Source organism: Cetorhinus maximus, chromosome 36, assembly GCF_964194155.1.
Source record: "Cetorhinus maximus chromosome 36, sCetMax3.hap1.1, whole genome shotgun sequence".
NCBI lineage: Eukaryota > Metazoa > Chordata > Chondrichthyes > Lamniformes > Cetorhinidae > Cetorhinus > Cetorhinus maximus.
This window is the reverse complement of record NC_135914.1, coordinates 3,501,342-3,508,621: the sequence shown is the minus strand read 5'-3', so window position 1 is coordinate 3,508,621 and position 7,280 is coordinate 3,501,342. Positions and strand designations below refer to the sequence as shown.

General features: G+C 52.1%; 1 long non-coding RNA gene across 1 annotated transcript in view; it reads left to right on the top strand.

Moving 5' to 3' along the window:
• Positions 1–2,537, top strand: part of LOC144672241 (uncharacterized) — a 253,793-nt gene extending 251,256 nt beyond the window's left edge. The window contains exon 3 of the long non-coding RNA XR_013574085.1: positions 1,917–2,537. This is a non-coding gene — a long non-coding RNA (uncharacterized LOC144672241). The remainder of the gene's footprint in view (positions 1–1,916) is intronic.
• The last annotated feature ends 4,743 nt before the right edge of the window (positions 2,538–7,280 follow it).

The window sequence follows — 7,280 nt, the reverse complement described above, 5'->3', positions numbered from 1 at the left end:
TGTGTCTGTGTGTGTGTGTGTGTGAAGTGCTTCCTGACATCGCCCCTGAACGGCCTGGCTCCCATTTTAAGGTTCTGCCCCCCACCCTTGTTCCTCACCTCCCCCGACCAGAGGAAATAGTTTCTCTCTATCGACCCGATCGGATCCTTTAATCATCTTAAACCCCCCCTCGATCAGATCACCCCTTCATCTCCCACCCTCGAGGGAAGACAAGCCAATGCCAGGCTAGTCCGTGCGATGAGTAATGGGCACTGGGTCAGGCGATAAGTGCCAGTGACCAGGCCAAGCCGTGTCAAGTTGAAACGCAAGCTTATTTTTCACTCCGCCCCCGTCCTCCCCCTCCCTCTTTGCCAAACTTTGTCTGCGGGCAGCAGCCTAGCCCGACTCATCCCGCCCGCAAACAGTGCCGGGCACCCGGATGCCAAGCTGGCTTCGCATCTGAACGTGTCCGTGCCCTCGCCAAGCCCAGACCCTGCGTTCCTCCTCACCCCTCCACCCTTTCCGAGAGATGGGTTAATGCTGCTCCCGCCGCGCCCACTGTGATTGGCAAGCCTTGGCACCAAACTGGACTGGAACCGCGTGCCAAAGGGGGGCGGCGGGGATGGTCCAGCCTGGTTCAAAGGAAGACGGGGCGAGAAGTGGAACCTTGTAGCGTCTTCCTCCGCACGTCTGGAGATGCCTTTCACTGGGGTTCTGCGACAGAGGCAAAGCAAGGATGTGTATGCATGCTAAGTGAGTATAGTTCCCTCTGAAGGCACTGGGTATAACTATGCCAGTTGCTGTGGCACTGTAAGTACACAAACCAGGCCCCCTTGATGCAACAGCGAAGGAGGAGCGGCTGGTACTCAGGGTGGAGAGTGGCTCGGAGGGGAACTTGCGTGTTCCCATGCGTCTGCTGCCCTTGTCCTTCTAGGTGGTAGAGGTCATGGGTTTGGAAGGTGCTGTCGAAGGAGCCTCGGTGAGTTGCTGCAGTGCATCTTGTAGATGGTACACACGCTGCTGCTACTGTGCGTCGGTGGTGGAGAGAGTGAATGTTTGTGGATGGGGTGCCGATCAAGCGGGGCTGCTTTGTCCTGGATGGTGTGGAGCTTCTTGAGTGTTGTGGGAGCTGCACTCATCTAGGCAAGTGGGGAGTATTCCTGACTTGTGCCTGGTAGATGGTGGACAGGGCTTTGAGGAGTCAGGAGGTGAGTTACTCACCACAGGATTTTCAGTCTATGACCTGCTCTTGCACAGTATTTATACGGCTGGTCCCAGTTCAGTTCCTGATTAAGGAGAACCCCTAGAATATCCAAGAGTTTGTCAACGCACAATGACATCCAGCACCTCTGAGTCACAGTCTGTGGGGAGTTGAAAGTGCGAAAACAAGACAGATACATATTAGGTTAAAGCAGATGCTGGAAATCTGAAAATGGAAGTACTCAGCAGGTCTGACAGCATCTGTGGAGAGAGAAATAGAGTTAACGTTTCTAATCCGTATGACTCTTCTACATATTAGGAGCCTTCTAAACTTGTGTCTGTCAATCCACTGCCCAATTCATACATGTGGGGATCACTTGTCTGAACCTGTGTTGGTCTGTCACTGTTTTAAAAAAAAACAGATGTTTGTCAATCAGAATATTTATCAGTCTCTCTCCGGATGCAAATGGTATCACAGATTGTGTGAGGGGGAATTGAATACGGAAAAGAATCTGTGCTGACCTCAGTGCACCACAAGTAGGGTTCATATCTAACTCATCCACATAGTGTGAAAGACTCTCCTCTCCAGCTAATGTGAAATGATATTAAATAAAGTATCAATCAGGTTCTAATGAGTGGGTGCAAGACAAAGGTATTCGTAAACCAGCAGTAACCTCGGCCCTCGATTCCTGACGCTGGGAATGGTGGATTGGTCACCTTCGTGCAACGCAGGACAGTGTAGAGGGAGCTTTACTCTGTATCTAACCCCGTGCTGTACCTGTCCTGGGAGTGTTTGATGGGGACAGTGTAGAGAGAGCATTATTCTGTATCTAACCCCGTGCTGTACCTGTCCTGGGAGTGTTTGATGGGGACAGTGTAGAGGGAGCTTTACTCTGTATCTAACCCCGTGCTGTACCTGTCCTGGGAGTGTTTGATGGGGATAGTGTAGAGGGAGCTTTACTCTGTATCTGACCCCGTGCTGTACCTGTCCTGGGAATGTTTGATGGGGACAGTGTAGAGGGAGCTTTACTCTGTATCTAACCCCGTGCTGTACCTGCCCTGGGAGTGTTTGATGGGGACAGTGTAGAGGGAGCTTTACTCTGTATCTAACCCCGTGCTGTACCTGTCCTGGGAGTGTTTGATGGGGACAGTGTAGAGGAAGTTTGATGGTTTTGTTCATGTCATTATCATTGTACATTGTGTGTCTGAGAAATGTGAGCTGATGGTCTATTGGATATGTTGCTGTGTACTGTGTCCTGACAATGAGAACATTAATGTCGCATTTAATGTAGTAATCCTGTGTATGGTCTGAATGTGCTGTAATTTTTTATAACAATGTATAAATACTGTTAATATTCCTGGTGGTTTGTTTGTGCTGTACTCAGTGATAAGAACGTCTGCAGTTTCTTGTGTTAATCATTGTTTTTGATCTAGTGTCCAGATGCAGGCCATCTGACAACTCTGAGCTGTGGCTCAGTGGGTGACCCTCTCACCTCCAAGGCAGAATGTTGAGAGTTCGAGACCCACTCCAGTTAATAAAGTTAATTTCTGAGATTTGAGCGTCACTGACTAGGCCAGCGTTTTTTGCCCATTTCTAATTGCCCCTTGAGAAGGTGGTGGTGAGCCGCCTTCTTGAACCGCTGGACTTCCAGGATTTTGACCCATCGACAGTGAAGGAACGGCCGATATATTTCCAAGTCAGGATGGTAAGTGGCTTGGAGGGGAACTTCCAGGTGGTGGTGTTCCCATGTGTCTGCTGCCCTTGTCCTTCTAGATGATAGTGGTTGTGGGTTTGGAAGGTGCTGTCGAAGGAGCCTTGGTGAGTTCCTGCAGTGCATCTTGTAGATGGTACACACACTGCTGCTACTGTGCGTCGGTGGTGGAGGGAGTGAATGTTTGTGGATGGGGTGCCAATCAAGTGGGCTGCTTTGTCCTGCATGGTATCGAGCTTGTTGGGTGTTGTGGGAGCTGCACTCTTCCAGGCAAGTGGGGAGTATTCCATCACACTCCTGACTTGTGCCTTGTAGATGGTGGACAGGCTTTGGGGAGTCAGGAGGTGAGTTACTCTCTGCAGGATTCCCAGCCTCTGACCTGCCCTTGTAGCCACAGTATTTATATGGCTGGTCCAATTCAGTTTCTGGTCAAAGGTAACCCCCAGGATGTTGATAGTGGGGGATTCAGTGATGGTAACGCCATTGAATGTCAAAGGGTGATGGTTAGATTATCTCTTGTTGGAGATGGTTATTTCCTGACACTTGTATGGTGCAAATGTTGCAGCTTGCCTTAGTATCATCCAAGCCTTTCTGCATTTGGACATGGACTGCTTCAGTATCTGAGGAGTCACGAATGGTGCTGAACATTGTGCAATCATCAGTGAACATCCCCACTTCTGACCTTATGGAATGAAGGTCGTTGATGAAGCAGCTGAAAATGGTTGGGCCGTGGACACTATCCTGAGGAACTCCTGCAGTGGTGTCCTAGAGCTGAGATGACTGACCTCCAACAACCACAACCATCTTCCTTTGTGCTGGGTATGCCTCCAAACAGCGGAGAGTTTTCCCCCTGATTCCCATTGACTCCAGTTTTGCCAGGGCTCCTTGATGCCACACTCGGTCAAATGCGGCCTTGATGTCAAGGGCAGTCCCTCTCACCTCACCTCGGGAGTTCAGCTCTGTTGTCCATGTTTGGACCAAGGCTGTAATGAGGTCAGGAGCTGAGTAGCCCTGGCGGAACCCAAACTGAGCGTCAGTGAGCAGGTTATTGCTGAGTAAGTGCCGCTTGATAGCACAGTCGATGACCCCTTCCATCACTTTACTGACGTTCGGGAGTAGACTGATCTGATGGCTTTGGCCGAGTTGGATTCATCCGGTCTTTTTTGGATGGAACACACTGAGCAATTTTTCACATTATTGTAGTCCAAGCCAACACTTCCTGTGCCAGTACTGATGGAGTGCTGCACTGTCAGGGGACCACTGGAAACCACAAGGGATGGTTTCCCCACACTTAGCACCTTCTCCATGACAAGTGGCGGAGAATCTCACCCACTCTGCCAGACCGTGATGGGGTGGGGGGGGTGGAACTTGTCTCTATTTGACCTTTGCTGGAGCCTCTTGATGGTTAAGTGAGCGCTGCACCAATATTTGATCTCCGGCAGATCTACTGAAGACTTGCCGAGGTCTAGACACCGGCCTGTTGTGGTAGTGAGCCCTCTAGGCCCCAAGGTAGTCTCCAGGAATGAGCCCGGATCAAATGATGAAGGTACACCCGGGGGGGACAACATCGTTCTGACTAACTTCCAGCTCGGTGTTCGACGAGAGGTCCCTTTCTAACCTCCTCTAACCAATGGGGTGTCTCCGCTCCTGCTTCACGGCCCAATGGAAAAAAACCGGGCCAGTGAGAACGGCCGGCTGGACTGTGAGGGGGCACGCAGTGGAATAGCCCAGCCATACCTGGGTGTGTGGCAAGTGAGGCTGTTACAACCAGGGCTAGGCGGTCGAGAATTGGAAAGGGGATGGGGGAAAATGGCCTGGATTTCAGAACCCCGGGGCACCCCCCAGCGCGGTAAGAGGCCATTCAGCCCGTCGTGCCTTTGCTGGCTCCTTAAAACAAGCAGTCAGACTCTGTCCCGCGCCCTTTCTCAGGCTGCCCAGGTGAGTGACACAGTTCCACCCTGATCTCTCTGCTTTTGTATTCAGTTGCCCTGTTCATAAAATCCAATTTAACCCATGAACGGTTCAGACTCGAAAGCGCTCTTCCCTCCGCTCACTCAAGCACAAAGGTGGGTTAGTTTTTTCCTCCCCAGCGCTTATCCAACAGTGTTTGGTCACAAAGTTCCTGTTGTTTCCACGTGGCTGGGTGATTTGTGCGTTGTTGTGCACAGTATAATCTCTCCCATTGTCTCCCCCAAGCCTCCTAAAGGCCTGCGGTCAAAGGGGGCCTGGCTGCCATTGTTCAGCTGACGCGGAGCTTTTCCGGAAGGTTCTCTGTCCTCCCAGCCACCCACCCCCGCACATTGAGTGCACAGTACCAAGCTGGCCTCAGTAACCGTGACCCGTGAAACTATCGTCGATTGTCGTTAAAATCCCCCATCTGGTTCACTCATGCCCCCTTTAGGAGGAAGGGAAATCTGCCCTCCTTACCCGGTCTGGCCGACACGTGACTCCAGACCCCACAGCCGCGTGGTCGGCTCTTAACTGCCCCCCTCTGAAATGGCCGAGCGAGACCACTCAGTTCGAGGGCAATTAGGGATGGGCAACAGATACCGGCCCTGCTCAGCGAGGCCCACATCCCATGATGGAATAAAGATAAAAAATGTTGGTTATGGGATAAATGTTGTAAATATTGGGCAGAACGCCAGGAAGAACTCCACATGCACCCCCTACCCCTCCACTCTTCTTCCAATAGCGGCCATGGGATCTTCTACACCCACCTGAGAGGGGTAAATTTCTTAATGTCTCATCCGAAAGACAGCACCTCTGACAGTGCGGTGCTCCCTCGGCCCTGATCCTCCGACAGTGCGGCACTCCCTCAGTACTAACCCTCCGACAGTGCGGCGCTCCCTCAGTACTGACCCTCCAACAGTGCGGCACTCCCTCAGCACTGACCCTCCGACAGTGCCGCACTCCCTCAGTACTGACCCTGCGACAGTGCGGCACTCCCTCAGTACTGACCCTCCGACAGTGCGGCACTCCCTCAGTACTGACCCTCCGACAGTGCAGCGCTCCCTCAGTACTGACCCTCCGACAGTGCAGCGCTCCCTCAGTACTGACCCTCCGACAGTGCAGCACTCCCTCAGTACTGACCCTCCGACAGTGCGGCACTCCCTCAGTACTGACCCTCCAACAGTGCGGCACTCTGGCAGTGCGGCGCTCCCTCGGCCCTGACCCTCCGGCAGTGCGGCGCTCCCTCGGCACTGACCCTCCAGCAGTGTGGCGCTCCGTCAGCCCTGGCACTGGGAGTGTTGACCTAGAATAAGGGGCTCGACTCTTTGGAGTGGGAACTCGAACCCACAACTTTCTGACTGAGAGCACGACCCCCTGAGCCATAGCGGACAGTGTTCAGAAGGAGACTCCACTGGAGTGACATCTGAGAGGGTAAGTTATGAAGCAACTCTTGAGTTCCCTCAAGAGCTCAGCAGGTAAATGGGTCAGTGGATACAGCACTGAGCTCCCAGCTTCATTCCCTGGTCTGTACAGAGTTGGGCGATTTTAACCGTGGGGTTGGTTGTTGGAGACACTATGGTTAAACTTAATGCCAGGAGTCCTGCTCCTGCTGGCCATCTGGGAAACACAGGGTGGGGATCAGCTGTGCAAAGCTCCCCCACAGTCAAATAGGCTCCCTGCACAATCTGGACTGTTCAACTAACTCAGGTGCTGCATTGTCCCGAGTGATGGATTGTAGAGAGTCATAACATAAGCAATAGGAGCAGGAGGAGGCCACTCAGCCCATCGAGCCTGCTCCACCATTCAGTGCCATCATGGCTGATCATCTTCTACCTCAGCTCCACTTTCCCGCCCTATCCCTTCGAGCCCAAAAATCTCTTGACCTCAGTCTTGAATCTACTCAACGACTGAGCGTCCACAGCCCTCTGGGGTAGAGAGGTCCAAAGACTCACCACCCTCTGAGTGAAGAAATTTCTCCCCATCTCAGTCCAAAATGGCCGCCCCCCCTTATCCTGAGACTGTGACCCCCGAGTTCTAGACTTTCTAGCCAGGGTGCGGGGTGGGGTCTGTGATCCTGTGTTCTAGCCTCTGCAGCCGGAGGGCGGGGTGGGGGGGAGCAGCCTCTCAGCATTGACCCTGTCAAACCGCTTAAGAATTTTATACGTTTCAATGAGATCACCTCTCACTCTATCTAAACTCCAGAGAACATTGACCCATTCTACTCAAGGTAGGCTGGACAATGAGTACATAGAGCATATTTGGGACAGTTTCTTAGAACAATATCTCCTTAGAACCTTCTAAGGAACAGGCTATTTTGGACCCGGTAATGTGCAATGAGACAGGATTAATTAAAGATGTCATAGTAAAGGATCCTCTTAGGCAAGAGTGATCATAACATGATAGAATTTCACATTCAGTTTGAGGATGGGTGCAAGTTTT